Source organism: Lonchura striata, chromosome 3 (assembly GCF_050655825.1).
Source record: "Lonchura striata isolate lonStrDom1 chromosome 3, ASM5065582v1, whole genome shotgun sequence".
NCBI classification, from domain to species: domain Eukaryota; kingdom Metazoa; phylum Chordata; class Aves; order Passeriformes; family Estrildidae; genus Lonchura; species Lonchura striata.
In genome coordinates, this window is record NC_140705.1 from 35664978 (window position 1) to 35686760 (window position 21783).

Consider the following 21783-nt stretch of genomic DNA (forward strand, 5'->3'; position numbering starts at 1 on the left):
CAACTTGAAAGGATATGAAGCAGGAATAACCCATTTGAGTCAGTTCACCTATATTCAGAATAATATATTGAAGCTATAAAAAGAAAATTACTAAACTCACTGGTGTATATGCATGAATTGTGCTAACAGACCTGGATATAGAATAATTAGGAAGCACTGAATAAAATTTTGCAGCTCTGACTACTGCAATTACCTCAAAGATTTCAGGAAAGCATCAACTAGCAAAGCATGCATGGATCAGTACTATTTTCTATCTGTTGTTAGTCACGACCTTGTGTAGGATCACCAAAAAAAGTCATGGTGTGTAAGGAGGGCAGTGTCATAAGGTACTGGAAATGCTACTGCAACATAAAGATTGCCTTACATCACTGTGTCCTGAATACCCTTACCCCACAAACATATTTTATACACAAACGTTTTACATTGTGCCTATCAGTTTTCTTCCTCCCTTTTACTATTGTTAAGAATTCACATTTTTAAACTTCACATATAATTTTCCTTGCTTGGATTTTGGACAAAACACTGCATCATGTTAAACTTTGCTATTGATTTTAAAAATAAACCGGTACAGTGCTTTAGCAGAAAGGAAAACTGTACTTCTTATGAAAAGGTTTTTTTTCTAAAATGTTCTCTTACATCTTTGTAAAAGAACTTTTCATAATTGATTCTTAGGGTAAAGGAGCAGCACAGTATTGCGTATTAATTGGAGAGTAAAACGGAATCAACTAAAAATATATAGAGCTGGAATGGTGAAAAAAATTACAGACCAAGTATTTAATAATGTGAGTAATACAGAACATGTAAATTTAGAGCCATTGAAGTCAAATATGCTGAGCTGTGAACATCTCTCCACTTTTTCAGTGGACTGGAGCCTGGATCCTCTGTGAGCTTACGCAGCTGTGTCAGGCTGAGATATGGTAGAGGTCAGTTTTTCATCTGTGCCAGTATATTAGTGAACAAGCCAGCATAGGACAGAGTGACAACTAAGCTATCTACTTACTATCTCCTATTGACTTCCTCAGAACTAGGAAGAGGTTTGAGATGCTGTTCATTCTGTTCACTTGAAACACGTAAGAAATGGGCAGGTACTTTCTCCTGTTGTCTCTTTGGAAATTTTGCATGGAAGCTAGCTGGAAATTTTGCTTTTGTTAAGCTCAGTTTTCTGCGTTGAACAATGAAGAACTGGAGATTTGAGTTAAAATTCCTATTTTTCCAGATAGTTTACTAAGTCTTCAACTCCTCTGTCACTATCTTGCCTCTCTTATCCATTCTTTTGTTCTTTTCAGATAGTACCTGGCTACATTTTATTCTCAAAAACTTTTTCCTTCCTGCTGCGGCTTACCTCCAGGATGCTCCTTGGTCTCCCAGCAAGGTGCTATGTATGTGTGCTCTACCACCTATACACACCTATGGCTTAACCTACTTCTCCCCCTCTGATCAATCACTCCTCTGTTCCCCTCTGCCAATCCTGTACAGTACTTCTCATTTAGCATACCTTTTCTACTCATAAAACAAAAGATAGTCCCCATCTTCTGCTGGCAAACCGACTCCTTGTCCTTTCTCCACCACCACTGCTAATTCTGTCATTCTTCAAGCTGATCTGTTCCTTTTCCCCTCTCATATAACTAGTTTTAGGTCATGGTTGCTCTTCTGTGAAGTATTTCCAATGACCTGTTTCCCCACCCCAGACCTCATTTCCAAAATTCTTCCCCAGACTTAGGTCACCTCTAGCCTGAAGATGCTCATAAATTACCAGCTTTCTAGAACTTTCTCCCAGGGAATCTTTAGTTTCTCCTTTCCACCCACAGTTCAGGGTCTCTCTCTGTTCACCATTTCAGGAGAAAAAGTTTTCACTGCCCTCCTCACCCCTTTTCATCACTAACCAAGAGCATCTCATCAGCTTTGCACCCTTCTTGGACATTCTTTGGCTATTCATCCCCTCAGTTTCAGGCTTCACCTTTGGGGCCTGGCATTCTTCTGCTGATGCATTAATTTGGGGTTTGTGTCAAACCCACACATTCTGGTCCAGTCCAGCTTTCCTCTAATAACTTTCTTCCCTTCTTCATTCCCTCCTCTGGCTTTCCTCAGAGGACTTTCACTTGTGCTGCCCTTCTTTCCTTAAGCTTAGAACAGCTGCACCCATCTTGTGAACCAAATCCACACTGCCTTCATTCAAATCTCCCCTTAAAATGTACTTTTGCCATAACACCTATCCAGCTCAGATTCTTCTCCTGAAATATATCCTGTTCCTCTGTAATAAAAACAAATCCTGTTTCATAGCAAAACAATAAAACTGAGCAAGAGACTGAATACATAAAACTATTTTTTGGCAGTTGCTTTCTGCCAAGAGCACCATGCTTGTTCTTATCCCACTCTTTTGGATTGTCCTCCCCATGTGCCTCCTGTTTATCCTTTTGTTTTGTTATCAGCTTTTGATTCCTTCCTGAGGGCTCCTGGCCTGATCCTGTGCTCACGCTGGTGTGAAGGGAGGAGTAACTCTTCTGCAGCAAACAGAGCTTTGCCAAGGCGAAATTTCTGTGGAAGGCGATCAACCCTTTGTTTTAATATTAGCTAATAAAGCCTGTGCACAGCTCCAGCACAGCACTCTGGTTTTAATTAATAAGAATTAGCATATGCAGCTACATACACTCTTCCCTCAGCTACTTTGAAGAAAACCTCTTTGTATATCTTCCTGGTTGCTTTGTGTATTGACATTAAAAAAAAAAAACAAAACCAAAACCCAAAGGAATAAAACCCCAAAAACCAAAATAGCATCAAACTCCCACGCAAACAGAAGGCTTGGGTGCTGCCGGTGGCGGGGAGCGCTGGGAGCAGTCGCTTCCCGGCTGCCGAGAGGAGCCGGCTCCCAGCGCCTGCTCCCCATTCCCAGCCCGCCGTCCCTTCCTCCGCCTTTGCACAGTCCCACTGCAGCGACTTCCCAGTCTTAATTGGAGCCTCTGGGCATTATTGTATTATTATTATTTAATAAACAACCACATAAAACACTGACATTTAAATAAAAGTAAAGAAAGGAAAGCTCTGACTCCTGGTCTGTATTGTTTTCCTGTTGGCTTGGGTGGAAGTAGGAGCAGGTTTTCTCTACAGTACCCATGCTCACAAAACACATGCTTACATTTAATGTTATAGGAAAGAGAGCCCACTGTGGATGAGCAGACCAGACCTACTGCAGCTGTCAATCCCCATTACAACATAAGGTGTAAATAGAGAGTCCTAAACTGGACATTCCTGAATAAAAGACACTGCTTTTCTTTCCTAAGCTACAAGTTGCCAGGGTTTAGCCCCATTTTCTGCATAGTTACCCCCAGCATGTCCTTTTGAGTAGTTATCTGAAAGTCACAGTTATAGGGATGCTATTAAAATAAGTGGAAAAGATAATTTAATTTTTGCATTTGATTTTTTGAGGCAGTCCAGTGTGAGAGTTCTCATGATAAAAGAAAATGTGGTATCCTTGAAGTGAATGCAGAGGAGCACAACTCGTTCAATAAGGTTTTAAAAGAAAAACAAAGAGCTGAAAGCCAGATCTGACTCCTTTAGAAACAAGTCTAAAATGTGACGGGATTCAAAGTGCTTAAAATATTTTGGTGACAAGCAACAAAGAAGAGTCTGTTACTAGAATTGATTGAATTAAGGAAAGGGAGAGAAAATCTTGAGAACTTTTTAAAAAGTAGTTTTAATGTGAGCAGAGTATAAGGACAAAAATTCTCCTGGGCCACAGCTAGAGTTCTGAATCAGCATAGGTCCTTTTCTTGAAGAAAGTGAAAACTAGACAAGGGCAAGTAGTACACCCTTATTATCCTTTTTCATTGTGGATCAAAGAGGAGGAATTCAAAGGGCTGGCAGGTCTCCACTTTCCTGCAGTGAGTCTAGAGTGTGGGCTCCGTTTATTTCCCTCACATTAGGCAATGTTTCTCTATTACTCTAAATAATCCAGTCCTGAAATGGACTTCTTGTGAGATCTGAATTCTATTTACTGGTTTGTGTTTTTAAAGTACTCAGTAGGAATGAAACATTCCAGCTGTTTATAAAAATTATGTATATGTATGCTTTAATTCTAGGGAGTTCACCTCTCATTCTTCCCACCATTTCATTACACATTTGCTTTCCTGTATTATATATTAAAAGCTTCATGCAGTGGCTCACTTGCATTTATATATATGGACTGTAATAATTCTGTGGTGTTGCTTGGAACTTCTGTGTGAACATGTTGCATAGAGTCAACGTGGGCATGACAAATGTATTGCAGATTTTTGTAGATAAACACAGTAAATGAATGCAAATATGAGTGAATTTGTGTGCAAGTTTTAATATCTAAGCAGAGCTAATAAGTGCATGACACCTGTAACCACAATTGCCAGTGCAAACAGGGAAACTAGTTTTAAGGCATTTGAACTGTTTTAAAAGTGTTGCACTTTGAAATATTTCAGTTGTAATGGTAGAGAAGTGTTGATCCTCCAGCAAGTATTTAAGTATATGGACTCTGTTATTAAAAGTAGTGAGTTTATTAGCATCTGATATGCAAAAATCCTTGTGAAAACAAGTAGCAGAATGGTAAGGACTGCCTTATTAAGCAATCTGTGGCTTTTAAAGACATTAAGGAAATCTTACTGTGAAATTGATTAAAAAGTGCTGGTTTATGGTCTTAGGGAGATGAGTGTTAGGCATAGAGATTTTTTGGAAAGCAAAATAGGAACTTATTGGAAGCCACATGAGTGGCTGTATAGCTCATAATAGCTCTGATCTAGAAGCAAGGAGCTTGCTTAGGAGAGGCACTGGAGGGACATACAATGTAAGGAGAAGATGTAATGTGTTTGAATATGGGGTATAGTAATTCCCTAGAGGGTGATGGAGCGACTGCTTTTTGTGATAATACTGAGGCAAATATATATTAAATTGTTACCAAAGTTGTAGAGAAGTATGTTCTGTAAAGCTTTCTAGTGCATTTTATCAAAACCATTTTATCAAGGCCGGGTTGGAAGGGGTCTAGTAAAGTTGGAACTAGATGATCTTTAAGGTGACTTCTGACCCTAACCATTCTATGATTCTATGAAAGTGTTCATGTCACAAAAAGGAGATACATGCAAGTCTAAGACTTTAATTGACGAAAAGGTAAGAGGAATCTCTTTCAGCTCTTTCTTTATTCATGAATACAAAACTTTGCTAGTTTCTGTATTTGGTGGAGGTAAAGTCCTTAATTAGCCTCTAAAATATTTCCCAGAGATGTAGTTCATGTTTAACATGTGAAGGAAATTGTTTGAATTCATTGGAAGTCCACCAGCTCTTTCTAAATAAAACCGTATTCATGTAGATGTTGAACTGCTGCAACAAAAGTTATGTTTCTCAGAGAGAGGAAATTGAATTGTCTTTGTATTTGAATTTCTTTAGAGCTCAGTCACAGTGATTTATTGATGGAAAATCAGGAGACAGTCTTCAAAATGGCCAGTCAACTGAAGAAGCCAGACTGGGAACATCTGTATCTTCTTTTTGAAAACCTCACCTGTTACTTGCTCCTACAGAGTACCTGGAAACACTGGTAAAAAACAAATTACAACAGTGCCATTGTATTTTAGCAACTCTTTTTTCTGTATAGCAGTAGCATGATGTCAGAGGTTGATGACATATTAGGTTGTTCCAGTAAGAACAATTAATTTGGGGGCAAAAACCAGTGAGGACCCTGTCAGACACTGAACAATGTTTTTTGTTTTCATGTACTGATTCATCAGTGTTTATAGGCCTCCAACATGTAAATCACCCTGAGGTGATCTGGAAGGGAAGGATATGAATAAGCCAATTAAACTGGCATAGAGCCTAAGGAACACCCTGTTTGGGGATAAAATCATGCCTATCCTAGTGCCAGTAGTTTTGGAGAAAAAAATAGACTTAAAATCCTTGCAGAGTTAAATTTCTTTGTAGAGAGAACCAATTTAGAAGACTTTGGTCTTCTTTTGTATGTGTGAGCTTGGGTAACCGAGATAAGGTAGTAAGTGAAGTGTTTTCTGCAAGTAACTTTAATTTTGATGACACGGAAGGATGTCATCCAGGTTGCAGAGGGTGTAGGAACTAGTTGCCTCATTTATGGTAATTATTTCATATTCAGTTTTATGATATGAACATTCAAAGTCAAAATGACTGAATTGCCCTTTATCTTTCCAAGTACCTCCTCTTTTCTTTCTTTTTTTTTTTTCCCCAAAGGGAGGTACAATTTTCCATCAGGAAGCTTCTCCACCCAACTTAGCAGTTACTAGCATACATTAAGGTGCTCTATATCTAAATAATAACAAAAGCAACTACTGTTTTTTTGCCATCTGTCAGGTCTGTGCCTTCAGAGGTGAGGTGAAGAGAAGTTTTCACTGAAAGTTGTACAGAGGGAAAAGTATTTCCATTTTCAATTTACTACCTCACAGTATAAATGGATTCTCTTTGAGTTTTCAAGGGCTTGCTGCCATTCCACTCAGGTCTTTGAACTCACACTCAATTCCTGTCAGGAAAATAGATGTCTCTTCTAGAGAGACATATCATGTGTATGCCTTCACTGGAGGAAAGGCCCAGGCAGAGCTCAGATCTGACACCAGACACTTTATGTGGGAGTGGATCATTATGACCTCTGCAAGTGCCAGAGAAGCTGTAATTGGCATCTGTATATTATTAAACACCAGAGAATTTAACTGTAAACAGGAAAACATAGGAAATTAGAAGTCACCAGTTACATTGCTCACAGAGCTACTCATTTAAGAGCAGCTTTTGGACATTTTTCAGATGCCATTAATAGTGGGGGACAGGTAACCTCCCCTTTTTTCCCCTCCATCATATTTGTAATTCTAGAATCATGTTCATGGTTGAAGGAAAGTAACTTCCTGAAAACAAAAACAGCCAGAAAGCAACAGGGACATGAGATCACTGGAGACGCCACTATCAGTCCTCTGAATGCCTTGGAATTGACAGCATCAGGAGATCCTACAAAAGACCCAGATAAACATAGCTGTTAAGATTATTTCAGTGCCTCTCACCTAACCCCAACCTGATAGCTCAGTATCTAGCTCATACCAGTCTTCACACCCTATGGAGACAAAGAGATTCCTTCAAGGAACAATCTGTACCAACCCAAAGTAGGAATAAAAGGGCTCTGATGAACTCTCTTTGTCTGTCTGCACTGTGTGCTGAGGAGGGCTAGATGACCATCTGAATTTTTTAGTTAGCAGGTGTTCAGTGACATGATTTCAAGTTTACTGTTCAGCTCTTGCCATACATTGCTGGCAGCAGATCAAACTCCTGTTACTAGATGAGGACGAGAAATTTTTGCACCAGAGGATTAGTTCAAGGATCCCTTTTGTTTTAAACTGGAATTAGAGATTCACTCATCTTCTTGGAGGTGTCTCTGGCTCTAATTAACTTTCAAGCATTCAAAAACTGCTCAGAGCAGTCGAAAGAAATAGAAATAGCTGTTTTCACTTCTCCTATTGGTGTATGTGCCCTGAAGAAATAGGAAGCAAAGTAAGGTTAAGCTGGGTTTGAAGGAACAAGATAATATTTGGTAGAGGAAGGGAAAAATGCATAAGCTGGCCATGTCTCTAACTTCAGTGTGCATAAACTGTTGCCATGTCCTCAGGAAAACAAGTGATTTGGGAAATAGTCTAAATCTAGGCTGCATGAAACACAGAGCACATGACACAAGCTTGAGTCCCTTTGTCTCCATAGACAGCACTCTAGAATTGGTGTGACCTTACTTCTGCCCTTGTTAGTCTGAAATATGTAGCACAGCTGTAGGACGCAGTTCATAATTTATCAAGGGAAAATACAGTTCTGGATGGGAACGTGGAGGTGAAAAGTGTTCTGCACACCATGTTCGCTTTCATGTTGTAACTTGCTGCTTGGGAAAAAACAGAACGCTTTGTCTTCTTGTAACACTGGTGAACAGCTCCTTATCATAACCTTGTAAGAGGTTTCAAGTACATTCATGAATAGGAAGATGATGAAGATGACACATCAAGGTTTTCTGAATTTTTTTTTTCTATTCATACACATCCTCATATTTTTCTTAGTTTTCTTTCCAGAACAAGGTGTTTCTAATCTCTGGTGTGATTGGTAGATAACATCCTTTCACTCTTGGTGGCCCAGCTTGCTGTGAAACTCAAGCTGAGTGCTAGGAAAGTGAGTTTACATGAGGGGCTGCCAGACCTAAAGGAGCTAATTTAGTTGGAAGGCACTGCAATGACATTTGCAAAGGAGGCCACTATTGCTCTGAGCAGTTACTGTGATAAAACCCCATTTAGCCTGACTAAAATGTTTAGTGGGAAAGAACTTAAATGGAGGATTTAAAGGATCTAATTTGTAGAGTAGAAAGAGGAAGATATCTTTTTAGCTGGGGAACAATTCAAAGTCTTACTCTTAACACATCCATAAATCATCATGCCGGCTAAAGTATTTTCTCTTCCTTCAAGTATTTCCCAAGCTGGGAGTCTGCTTTGGCCACAGCTGCTTCTCTTCAACAGTCCATTAGAGCCCTGAGACTGAGTTTTGAGCCAGATGTATAGGAAGGCTGTAATACTTCTCTCAATATGCAGCTGAAGATTTAAGTGTGTAACCTGATGTGCTTTTTTTTGAGAAGAGGACTCATATTAATTACCCTACATCTAAGGAAATCTAATTTCAGAGCACAAGGACACAGAGGAAAAAAAGGGAGCCTGATTTTTCCAGGGTTCAGATGGTCATATTAGTGCAGAGATTTGTGTCATAGGGCATGCCTCTGGGCCTTCTTGCCACTGGGGCTGTTAACAGAGGGCAGGAAATCAGCTGAGACCAATGACTTCAGGGACAGATGCCAGGGGAGTAGAGATGGTATCTTTGGCATTAGGCTGAGGAGGCTGCAATTGGTGGTGCAATGGCTGAAAGGTTTACCTCTGTCTCATTGCTTCTAGGGGTGTGAGTGCTGACCATACAGACCAACAGCACAAGTTTCACCACGCTTGCAGAGTTAAAAAACCCTAGTGGTTCCCTCTTCTCTAAAGTGTTTTGCAAAGCCATGTTTGGGGTATGAATGGTAAGGACATATCCAGTTCAGTGAGATACAGTTAGTAGAGGGGGTAGGTTGAATTTATATTGTAGTCTTATTTCCTTGATTTGACAGAGCAAAGAGAGAAATCCCAGAAGCCATGTATTTTGAGATTTACTACAAGTCAGTTACAGAGAGCAAATGAAAAAGTAGATAAGCTTTTTGAGATTGCCACTGTGACATCATACATTCATGAGGTATGGCCCCTCCTGTCTATTTTTCCAACTCAGATCCCTGTTCCTACCCCTGTAACTGTATCCCCAAGGACCCAGTTAAACACCTGCTCCTTGCTGTCTGGTGCCCTCTGGTGCTACAAATACCTGTCCAGGCTACATCCCATTGCACCCTTGTGCAGCTGTGGGAGCCAGCCTGTACCCCAACAGGGACCCATGCTTTTCCCCACTGCAGTCTGGAACTGGCAAGAGCACTCCATTATGCCTTGGAGTGCACAGGATCCCCCTGTACACTTGCACTGGTCCCCCTCCAAGCATGTCTCCCTCACTTTACTCCCTTTCCCTTGCTTTAGCCTCTAACTTCTATCATCCATACTCTTCTATTACTGTTACCTTCACATAGCTGCCTGGTCTCACTGCTGAATCTTCCACCTCCAAGGTACAATTTCTCTTCCCCCTGGCTATCCCTACCACACACTGATCCCTCTCCAGACACCTGATACTGCAGTGTCCATGGCTCAGTAATGATTGGAGTTTACACATGCTCAGTTTTATTGTTCAGAAAACAGGATTACAGTATCTTTGCTGTCATTCTTCTTCCTTTTAATTAATAAATGCTAATTGATTGATTGATTGATTGGTTGGTTGATGGTGGCTTTCTGGTTAAATAATCCCCCAAGCCCAAGTAACAGCCACATGCCTATCTTTCCCACCTATTTACCTTGAGCATCCATAATGTATTAATCTCCAGAAATTACTTAGGGTCTTTTCTAAATTAGTTTGTACAAATTGGCAGGGCTCATTTTGCTGTACTTACAGAAAATTGAAAACAGAAACAGATAGCAACAACAGGCTCACTCACAGGTCATTCTCTTGATTTGATTCAAGTAGTTTTTAGCTTTTCAGGGAATGAGTGGATCACTCAATGACTGAAACTAATCACTGATGGAAGGTTCTTGCCTGCAAGCCTGCTTCCCCACACCTGATACTTGTGCCCTGTTCAGTTTAGCTCTCCCTTCTTGAGATGGTCAGTTGCTGTTCCTGATGATGTTGTCACAGTGTGACACAAGCAGTAACTGTATGGAAAGACCAAGCTTCAGAACATTTGCAATCTGATTAGCTGAAATATCATTAGCATGGGCTTTCCTGGCAGATTCATGACCTGAGGATCATTTGCCTGACAAATTTCAGTTCTCTGCCACAAGGAACAATTATAGGAAGAAATCCACATATTTTTCTATGTTTTCATTTGCTTCTGTCTTTCTTTGTTTCTTTATTTTTGACAAATATGTGTTAGAAACAGCTAAAGTGATTAAACACAAAATAAGATATCTGCCCAAACTCAACCAAACGAAATCATCAAACTCAACTAGCAGACAATGAGCTGTTGGCGGGACTAAGCCTGAAACTTGTAAGCTGGAACTGATAAAGGGTTGGCAGAGATGTAAGGAAACAGAAGATGGGACCTTATAAAGAGAAGTTGGGCAACTTTCAAAAAAGTGGTGCTACCAGTCCTACCAATGAATACTTAGATATGGCTCTTGCAGATTGCAGGTCTTTGATGCAATGCTCACTGGTGAGTCATTTGGAAGATCGCTAATTGAAGGATAGAAACTGGCCTGCAGCCATTATGAGCTGTGCATTTTTTTAAGAGGTGTTTGTTGCAATACCGTCTATTTTCTGCAAATGGGGTGTGGCTCTCCCATTCCTGGTAAAGTGACTGGTACAGCTTTTGGTTGGGAAAATATGGGTGCTGTTGCATGACAAGCTGGACTTCCCCTAGGAGGGAAGTCAACTTCTTCCTCTCCAGTACAGCATCTGGGGTGTGACAATTTGTGAAAGCACAAATGGAACTGCACAGAAATCTGGCAGCTTTACCCAGTTTGTAGTTATATGGTTCTGCCTCATAAAAACATCTGAATCACATTTTTCACCACCTACCTACCTGCATAAGCACAACCCCATTCTGTTGGGATCTGAGCCTTATATTCTCAGACTGTGCCTCCATTTCCTTTTTTCATCAGAGGTCTTATGACTCTCACTCCTTACATACTTATTTGGGCTTTAGTGAAAACAGCTGTATTTCAGCCTGCAATCAAAAGTGACACTGTCACTCTGTTCATGTTAAATACAGGCACACAAAGTTTATCTGGCTCTGATGCATTAAAGAAGTCATTCTTCATGCAGGATGGGAGGGACACCACACTCAACCTTGCAGGTGACAGAGCACCGATAAACAGCCATCCTGCAGCTGGTTCCATGGTGGATAAGACAGCCCCTACACCTCCTTGACTTCTTTTCACATTTCCACCACTCTGCTTTTCCAGACCACTCACTTTGCCAGTTGAAGAGTGCCTGGTCAACTCTGCTGGAAGCCTGGGATCATGGAGAAGGAGACAGACTGTAGCACTGTGCTGCACGTATGGGAAGCATGGAATAAGTTTTTGTGGAGGCTGCAAGGAGGGAGCAGTCTGGTGAGTATTCACAGACAATACATCCAGTCTCGTAGGGAGTAGCTGAAATGCACTTTCCATGTTTATGGGAATATGGAGGTTGCTGTGCAAGGCCAAGCTGATTAAGTCTGGTATCCTGCTTCAGACAACAATGAGCACTGGCTGCCAGAGGAGATGCAAGAAATGCTGTGCTAAAACAAAGATTTCTCCATGCAGCATGGGCATTTCTTGTCATCCTGCAATATCTAGGTCACTAGTTAATCATGTCAACAACTAGTCACCAGGATGAGTTGGGAAGGGTGAAGGCTTTATGCTGAACTGCTCCAGTCAATGCCCTACATGATTCTTCTCATTTGGCTGAAACAATACAAAGTATTATACCCTCCTCATCCTGTTCCTTCTGAAATATATGACAAACCCTGTATTATTATCAAAGATGTAGGTTAACCTGTAATTATCTCACACAGAGCACAGTAAATATCGTGACTAAGAGTTAACAGTGTGTCAGCAATTATCATCTGTAAGTCTTATTGGCATGCTTGATGTGAACTGAGTCAGGTTGTCAGCTGCATTCTTCAACAAGAATGCAGCAACTACTCCAAATAACCATCTTCCATCACTGCATACTACAGGTAAAAAATGGAGGTACACAGATATGTAACTGATTATATTACAAAGAACTGCAAGAACATGTAGTTTGTTTTACACTTTTAGGAATTTGAATGAAGAGATCTCATTACCCAGAATCAGCATGCATCTAGCTTGGTTAATACAATTAAAAATGGGTTCTTCAAAGCACTAATCCAGAAGCATTTCAGAAAGAGAGAGAGTTCAGCAGCACATGAAAGATGTCTTATTCCTAGAAATCTCCACACTCAACTGCTGTCCTGTATCTTTCAGTGATTTAGTAGCATGGCAGTTATAATTGACCACAAAAATACCTCTGTTAGTAAACAGGAAGAAGCTGTGCAGCAGCACCAAGGTGGCTTTGGGCTCTGTGAGTACCAAGGTGGGTGGTCACACCTGGTCAGGGCTGTGAGATTGCTGATTTGGGTAAGGTGGTTGCAGAGGGAAAATCTGAATTACCAGTAACTGTGTTGTGACAAGGGGAATGGTAAGCTTGGAGAGCACTTACCAAGGCAAAAAGGAGAGCAAACAATGCTTCATTTCTATATCTTTAACTAGTAATTTACTTACCTTCTCCTTTAGATTGAGTACTTTGTGTAAGAGAAAACACTGACTGCAGTACTGAAACAGTGTGTTTATACTACATTAGTGTACTATTACAGACACTGTGTGACATGATTGGAAAAAGGATGGACAGTTATCCAGAAGCCTAGGGGGAGTTTGTTAAGATTTGTGTACTCCCATGCTCATCTCCTCAAATCCAACTCAGTCTGCTTTAGGGAAAAAAAAAAAACCAAAACAAAACAACCTATGACTGTGCACCATTTATTAAAAAAATAGTTAAATCAGGACAAAAATATAAGATCCATGTAGTTCCCGAAGATAGGAATTACTCACATGATGTTGCTAGGGCATCAGATAAAAATTCCAACAAATGGATGTAAAATTTTTATCACAAGTCTGTATTTAGTAACCGTTGGAACTGCTTGTATTTTCAAAAGTGTGGAACCATGGACAACTTCAGCTGCTCTCCATGCTTTTATTTTGTGAATGGAATAGAGCTCAGTTTTTCAGGGTTTGTGCAAGTTTTTCTACTTGCCTGAATTGATAATGATACAATCGTAGACTATCTTGAATGGGAACAGGACCCATAAGTACCATCAAATGGAATATCCTGATTAGGGATGAACCTACAAAGATCATTGAAATCCAGTTCCTCGAACTGCACAGGATCACCCCAAAATCACAATGTGTGCCTGAGTGCTGTCAAAATGCTTTCTGAACTCCGTCATACCTGTGCTGTGTTCACTTCCCCAGGGGCCTGTTGCAGTGCCCAGTCACCCTCTGGGTGAAGAACCTTTCCCTAATATGCAACCTAAATCTCCCCTGATGCAGCTTCCACAGGCCATTCCCTCCAGTCCTGTCACTGGTCACCACAGAGAAGAATATACATAAGAGACCATAAGATGAATCAGCTACTTTTCCTGTCCTTTATTTGAAGTTCTTTAAAATTATCAAATCTCTGCATATGCACAAGCTATCAAAATGTAAATAAATGAAAATTAATATTTTCTGTTAAATGCCTTTCCCACCTCCTGGTTGGAGGTTCCTTCCTATCAGTCAGATTCCTGCACCAATCAGCGTGTGGACACATACTTCCTGCCTCCTAATGGCTCCTTGGGGAGTGAAAAATATGTCCAAATAATCCTAAACAGAGATTATGTCTTCACTGATTAAACTTCTTGAGGCAATGATGTGTCCAACTGAACTTATGACTGCAAATGATTAGTTTCAAGCACAGTCCCAAGGGCAAAAATGGCTTCACCTGATGAATTTGGTTAGTTTTCCCAGCTGAAGTGTTTGTTGATGACTTGAATGTGTGAATATGTCTTGTTGATGAGCTATCTCCTCAAACATCTCAGTTATATTTGTTTACTGCCAACTTCTGTTGACAGGCTTTTGGAGGGAGGAGAGGACGTCATGAATGCAGAAAAACATCTCCATTAGTTCATTTTCTTTTTCTCAGCACATGGATTTAAAATGGCCCTTCTGCCTTGTTGCTGTTGCTTTGATTGCATGGATCAGAATTTAGTTAGCATTAATTTTATGGCCCTAAATATTTGAAGTCTAGAGCTGTTCCAGAGAATAATTCTATTTCATAAACAGCCTTGCTGTCATGAATGTGTCTTGATCTTCTCTATTTCAGCCAGAGATCCATGTCTGAACTATTCTTGGTAGTAAATGGTTTCTGGCAATTGGTGCATGGAGATTTTTGAAATAAGATCATTTATAGCAGAGAAACATTAGGAAAGTTGTGAGCCCATCAGGGACCTGAGAGCAAGACAATATTGTTTTTATTCTTCCATTTTGTAATGTGGGGAGATCCAGCTATTTGACAGCCCTAAATCACAGTGAAGCCTTGGGCAACATAAGTGACTTCCCAGTGTGCTCGTGGTGATCAGTTCTCTGGACCACACAGCCCAGGATGTGGCATTTCACCATGTCTGTGCTTTGTAGGGGTGTGGGCCTCAGGGAGCTTCTTCCCTACTGCTGGAATAAGCAACTTTATGTTCACTAAGTTCAAAAGAGGACCTTGGCCTCTAGACAGATGTTCTGATATGTGAGGGATGTCTGGGTGTATGTGGCATGACAGCTGAGCAGAGGCTGTCACTTATGGGCCTGTGTTTGGAAAAGACTCATAGGAGTGCTACCAACAAGCAGCTCTTGGTAGCTCTGCCATGTCTGTGTGGTGCTCTTGGGTGTACATCCACACTCTCTTGAGCAACTGAATGCCCAGAAAGTCAGATGGATGCTTTGCCCCACACATCACTTCCTAAACTGCCCCGTCTTTAATCCACAGCTGCTGTGAACTTTCAGCATAATGTCGCTTTGTCTGAATAAGCAGCAACAGCATCTAAAGAAGCAATAGATTTTGAGACAACTGGAGCAATCATTCTTTGATCCCTGGCAAAACCCAAGGGCTTGATTATTATCCAGTGGAAGGAGCTGAGATAAATGAGTTTTCAGGAGTAGGCAACTCAAAAGAGGTCAGGCTGGAGGAGGGTTAGAGTGAAGGGTGAGAGGGTGCGCCCAGCTCCCAGGATAATGAGGTCAGCCATGAGCAAGCCACAGGGTCCTCTCAGAGCCCAGTGCTTTTACAGAGCTCACATGCATTTTCTAGGAGCAGGCAGGAAGGTTTCTTTCCATAGATCTCTGTTGCCTCCTTGGAAGCTGATCAAACACATTTTAATAAAAACCACCATTTGACTCTTGATGTTTTTATACTGATTAAGAACATTGACTTGGCTGACTGAACAAGGGAACCCATTGTAGCTCATTCACTTTATGTCGGAAAAGCTTTGATCAGACTGAGTGGGAGTTAAAGGTACTCTATAAAATGAATTTTGGTGATAAGCTTTTAAACTGAATTTGAACCTTGCACAGGCTCCAGAGACAAGGAATAAACAGCTCCATTTATATTCTCTAAAGATACACACCAAGATGTCCCTTTAACCTTTATTTATATTGCATTGGAGGTCAAACTGTTTCTTAAACTATTTGAAATTATTTGTCCAGATTAGCTGTCCATCCTGAAGATGGAGAGCTTTGAGCGTGAGTCCCAAGAGCCCTGAAGCCAACTATAATGAATGAGTTTGATGCTTTACTTGAAGAAATAAAAGCTGAATGAGATATGGAGCTGCTAAATAGCCCCAGTTCATTCACACAGAGTTGAGGATAATGTGCTTATCTTAATATAGTATTGTTAGAATAGCTTATTTCAAGGGCATTCCTGTCTGACATCTTCCCTCCCTCATTACTTATCAGTCTCTTTAGTTATATACGGAGGTTTAGAAGACACTGGTATCTGACAGAAACCCTGGGGAGCATGCAGGGTTCATCTCCCATTTCTGCTGAAGCTGGTGACCAAACTTGCAGTGGATCAAGTGGAAGCAAGTTCAGGTGGTCATCCTGTGAAATTCTCAGGTCTAATACATCTGGGAAAGCTGTAAACACACAGGAGAAAGTCTGAGGAGTCTGCTAACTATTCAAGTAACTATTTATCACCAATGATGTGTTCAGCACCAATCCCAGCACAGCCATTATGGAGAGTCCAAGGCTGCCACAAACCCCAGGAACAAAGGAATTGCACAGATTTTCTTTAGAAGGTGATCTTATAATCTGTCTGAACAGATGTTTAAATACTATGTCAGAGGATTTACCCCACTGATACATAAATCTCACAATAAGAGGACAATACACTTCTGTTTTCCTTTTTTTGGGGTGGAGGGTGGAAATGAAAAACCTGAGGTCTGGCTCTGCAATGTCCTGCATAACTGTGGGCAAGTCACTCCCACTGTCATGCTGCCCCTGAAGTCTCTCCACATCTACTCCAAGAGATAATTGCTGAGACCCAGCAGCACCCTGAGCCTCTGTAGTCATCCCTTCTTCCCATCTTCAAAACTAATGCACTCCATTTATCATAATAGAAGGAATATTTTCTTTTAAACCTAGATGACATTTTGTGCTCTTCATATGTGCATATGCCTCTTCTACCCTAATACACAAATCCAGTATAGAAGTATAAAAGCCTCAGTGATAGCAAAGTTACATTAAATTTCCATGAAATTGGCAGAATTAATAACTAAAATGTCACTTCTCCTGAGAGGGAAGTCTTACCTGATGTCCGAGAGCAAAAGGGATAGAGGGATTCTGTTGCATATGGTAATTTTGTTTTGAGTGTTCTGTTTGTTTTCTCATGACCCATCATTCTCTTGACCTTACTAGTGATTTGAACTGTAAATTAGTATATTAGTAATCAAATATTCCTCCCATGAGCTCTCAGTTAATCTCTGCATTGTATCTGGAATGGCCTAATGCTCACTGGTGTTGACTCTCCATCCATGACAGGGGTAGAATTTAAGTAGCAGGGATGCTGGACATGCAAAGGGAACATGTATGTTAACTGGAGAAGATTCATTCATTGACCAGTTTCACCGTATGCTAAGGGAACACAATAATACATGTCTAAATTGGAGACAAGTTGCAAAAACTAATTTGTGAACTGGGATGCCGTTCATTGGAGTAAAGATCTTTTGCTTCCTCTGCCTTTGCCCATATAGAAACAACTATGAAAAAATGTAACACAAACCATCAGCTTCTGCTAGCCTTCTGAGGGCATCGTTAGTTTCTTCACATGCTCCCATTCAAGAATCATAGACTTCTGAATGCTCAGTTTTGAACTGACTAGCTTTACCCTCAGCCTGCTCTATTCATCAAGCATTATTTTATTCATTTGCCCTAAAATAACAAGGTTTAATTTGCAATCTGGTTCTGATTTACTAATATCTTCTTCTGTATGGAGGGAGACCTCAAATTCTGTGTACTCATTCTCAATCAATGTCAACTTAGTATTAACTCAGTGTTATTACATTATTGATTTTATTCATCCCAGGAGCTACATCAATTTATCATGGAATTTACACTTCTTTAACAACTGACACAAATCAAGACCATTTGTTAGGCTTGCAGTGTAGAGTAGAAGGTTTTTGGAATCTGATCCTCATTTTCCTTTACATTTGTTTAGATTTCCAGTTAATCTGAATTCCTGTCTTGCCCCTTTGAACTCTCAAGCAACTGTACATAATTTTGATAAATTTCCATGCTAAAAACTGTATTGCAACACAGTTCTTAAAAAAAAATAAAAAATAATAAAAAAAAGGAAAACCAAATGCAAAATACCCAGTACTTTATGATGTATTGATGTAACTGGTTCCGGGAAATAAACAGTCAGCTGCTTTAGGTTACACAGTGGCCAATGTAAACAATAAAATCTGTTTGTAACCTCAATCATGCATTTTGTTCTGCTACACAGTATAACCATTTGCAGTTTTAACTCATGTCTTGAAGGTGTGTAGTGAATTTAAAATGTCCTTTCACATTGCATTTTACTGTCTGATTTATTTGGAACAGATGAAGAGATTCTAGGAAAATTAATTGCCTGCTTCTGCATTTGTTCAGTCTTCTCTTATGGCTGGACTCTGTGATGGCTGGAGAGATACTGAAAGGATGATGTCAGAAGAATGGGAAATGAAAACTGAAGGTAATTTTAGCAGATGCTTTGAACTGTTGATTTTTTACTGACTGGTGTTAACAGAAGTACTTTTAGAGGGCTTAAGCACCTCTACTATCTTCCTTCACATCACAGGAAAACCCACTACTGGCTGGAGTATGAGGGACAATTGTAAACTTTGCTAAGTCATATACTAATTTTATCACTCTGCTGTATATTCATCCTGCTCTTGCATCTGTTATCTAAGTATAGGAAAACTTTCAGGACATACTCTTGCTTAGTATTAACTGGACAAAGATGAGACTTTAATTAAAATTAAAGGACCAGTTCAGCTGCATTTTCCTTAAAGCACATGAGTAATCTAGAAGAGGGAGGATTGCAAAATCTGTGTGTTCATGGCATTGCCAACCTTCAGTGTTGCCTAACACTGTTGGGATTACATCATCAGAACAAACTTTCATCAGTTTATCATGGTTTGCTTATGTCACACTATTTTGAGCTCAGCAGGGAAGTAATGCTTTCATGGAAATATGTCCCTTCCTGAGTATTTCAAACACTGTCAGAAACTCCATTCTGTATTACTACAGCTTGCCACCAAGTGCCTAGGGGAGAGAAGGCCACCCTGCCCAAAAATATCAGATAAAAAATTTAGGAGCTAGAGGATTCATGCAGATTTTCTCTTTGAAGTCACCAAAGCAGGAATTTCCTGGCCTTGTTGCTCAGAAGAATTTTGGGAACATACGTTACCAGTAGCTTCCACATCAATATCCTGGTTTGGGTCTCAGCATTTCACATGGTGAAGGAAGGTGAATACCTGGGTACCTGAGTGCTTGTGAGGTTTGAAATAGAGACATGCAAGAGACAGGGAAGAGAAGACAAGGAACTTCTTTTGGATTGCCTTGGTAGACAGATCAGGATTTTATATTTTTTTCTATGCCGATAGCACCGCCAGCTTGCACCTGTGCCAGAAACTTTTATGCACTGGCTGTTTGCCTAATGGTACCTGAGGTGCTCAAAGGGCAAGATGTTAATCTCTTCTAAGGCTAAGCAGTGGAGCAGGAGCTCTCCTCCAGGTTAGACCTGGGGTTACCAAAACACCACAGAAGGCACAAGCCAGAACTGCTCTGTGGTATGGGAGGCAGCAGGAGGAAGCAGAGCAACTGTGAAAGGCATGATATGCTCCTGCCATAATGTGCTTTGCCAGTCAGGGGCTGAGTGAGAAGCTGATGTGCAGCTGTAGCAAAAGGCTCAGCACTCTTCCACAGAGACTGGCCAATGCATGGAATTTGACAAGAGTTGAGATGGTTACCCCGGCTGCTGCTTTGAGGGTTATAGAGGGGTTGAAATTTACCCTGGTTTCTTTGTCACCATCCAGGTGCACAGGTAAGCAGGCTCTGGGCTTTGCCATCTTCTCAGATCAAGCCACAGGAAGCCCTAAGCTCTTTTATAAACCCATGCTGCAATTCTGCAGGTGCTGGGCAAGAGCAGGCACGCTCTCAGATTAGCTATAAGATTAGCCACTGATGCTGTCTTTTCATACGCCTGGGAGGATGTGATGCAGCCCAGAGGCAGAGCAGCACAAGCAGTCAGCACCTCAATCAGCAGTTTGTACAAGGTTCATCCACCAAGGATTTTAAACAAGCCTGAGTAGCCAGAGCTGAATAATCAAAGCTTTGTAATGTGGCATTTGGCTTTGCTCTAGGTAACCTAGTGCTGGTTTCAGTGTGTTGCTGCATCACAGGTCTGGCCTGTGGCTTAGTCAGGGTGTTTGGATGGGTTGGTAGCAGTGCTTGGTTGTGCTCTGGAAGTTTTGGCATGTTCCCCTTTGCTGCCAGTTCTACAGCAGCATGTAGGCTCCAAATGCTTCAACTGCAAATCACTGAGCCCCCTGGGCCAAGCCCTTGAACTCTGCAGGGAGATATGACCTGCAGCAGCTGCACTGTACCACTTTGAACATTGAAGTATCTTCACTTGTTGTTCAGTCTTCCTTGTTCCCCTCTTGCTGGCTCTACACAGCTTAGTGCTGTCTCAGGAGTCTGTCTCAGCAAAGGTCACCCAAGTCATGTTTCTACTCACAGGGAACTTTTGTCACCCTACATGGTAACCATAGTGATTTGTTTTATTTTAAATTCCTTTGCCTTAAATTCAATGCTATCTTTAGATGTCATCCTGTTTTGACAAATGTCCATGTAGTTCCTGATACTATCAGAGAACTGTGTCATGACAAGGACTGGCTTAAGAACAGCTGCATAACTCTGTCAGGAATAAATGATGCAGCCCATTCCCTTTTTGGAAAGACTCCCATTTTCAGTGATTCTTGCTCTGATGCAGCATTCACCAGCCAGTCATGGCCTGGCTTGCCCAGGTTTCTATCTTTCCTGCTATTATTATATACAACCTGGTAAACATGAAATCTAAAGAGCTTTGTTGTCTTATTATTCAAAGAGAACTTCACATTTGCTGTACTGAAGAAAACTGAACATATTTTGTTTGTTTGTTTCTTACAACATTTTGTATTTAACCACTGATGCTATGGATATAGTCACCTGTCTGTAGATGTGTGTTTATCAGGGCTAACTAACACAGTGCCTTAGCTCATTTAAATGCCACAGTTTTTCTGATGGTTTTCCCTCAGCAACAGGGAAGTGAGCAGGAGACACATCAATTTTAAGGCTTCCAGTCTTATATTCCCCAGTTCTTGCTTGTATGAGGCTGTCTTGAGGTTCTTGTGCAAATGTCTCCCTGGAGTTTTGCCAGCTAGAAGATGTGCACAAAGCAGCAAAGGAGCAGCAAAGCTGTGGGCCTGTCCTCTGCCATCTCCAGTCTTTTAAACACCCTGAGTTTAAGAAGGCTCAGAAGTCTGACTATTCAAGTTCATACTTCAGAATCATCAAATCAAAATATTATTAGAAATCTGACCAAAATTATAGACCATACAGTCTGACATCACCTTCAGCTAAATCACAAGATGATATTTCCATCCTATAATGAACCATATAAACCTCAGCTTGAAACAGGGAGCTAAATTATCCCATCATTACCCAACTGATATAATGCCAGTGTGCATTCAGAGGCACAGAGGTGATCTTTAGCATTGCATGTGAACTTTATGTTTCTTTAATTAACTGTGTTGTACTTCATGTTGGCAAGAAACTGTAATGATCCTTCCATCCTTTCATCGACCAAACATCAGAAAGTTGCAGTGATAACACTGTCAAGAGACAAACTAGGTCTTAATTTAAGAACTACTCTAAATACCACAAAACAAAATCCCTTTTAATAGTTCAATATTACATATTCAAAATGCTTATGTTGTAATGAGTTCCTTAGTAAAAAGAGCTGGGACCAAAATCAGTGTTATAGCTGGGTCAAACTTAGCTTTGCAAACAGTGT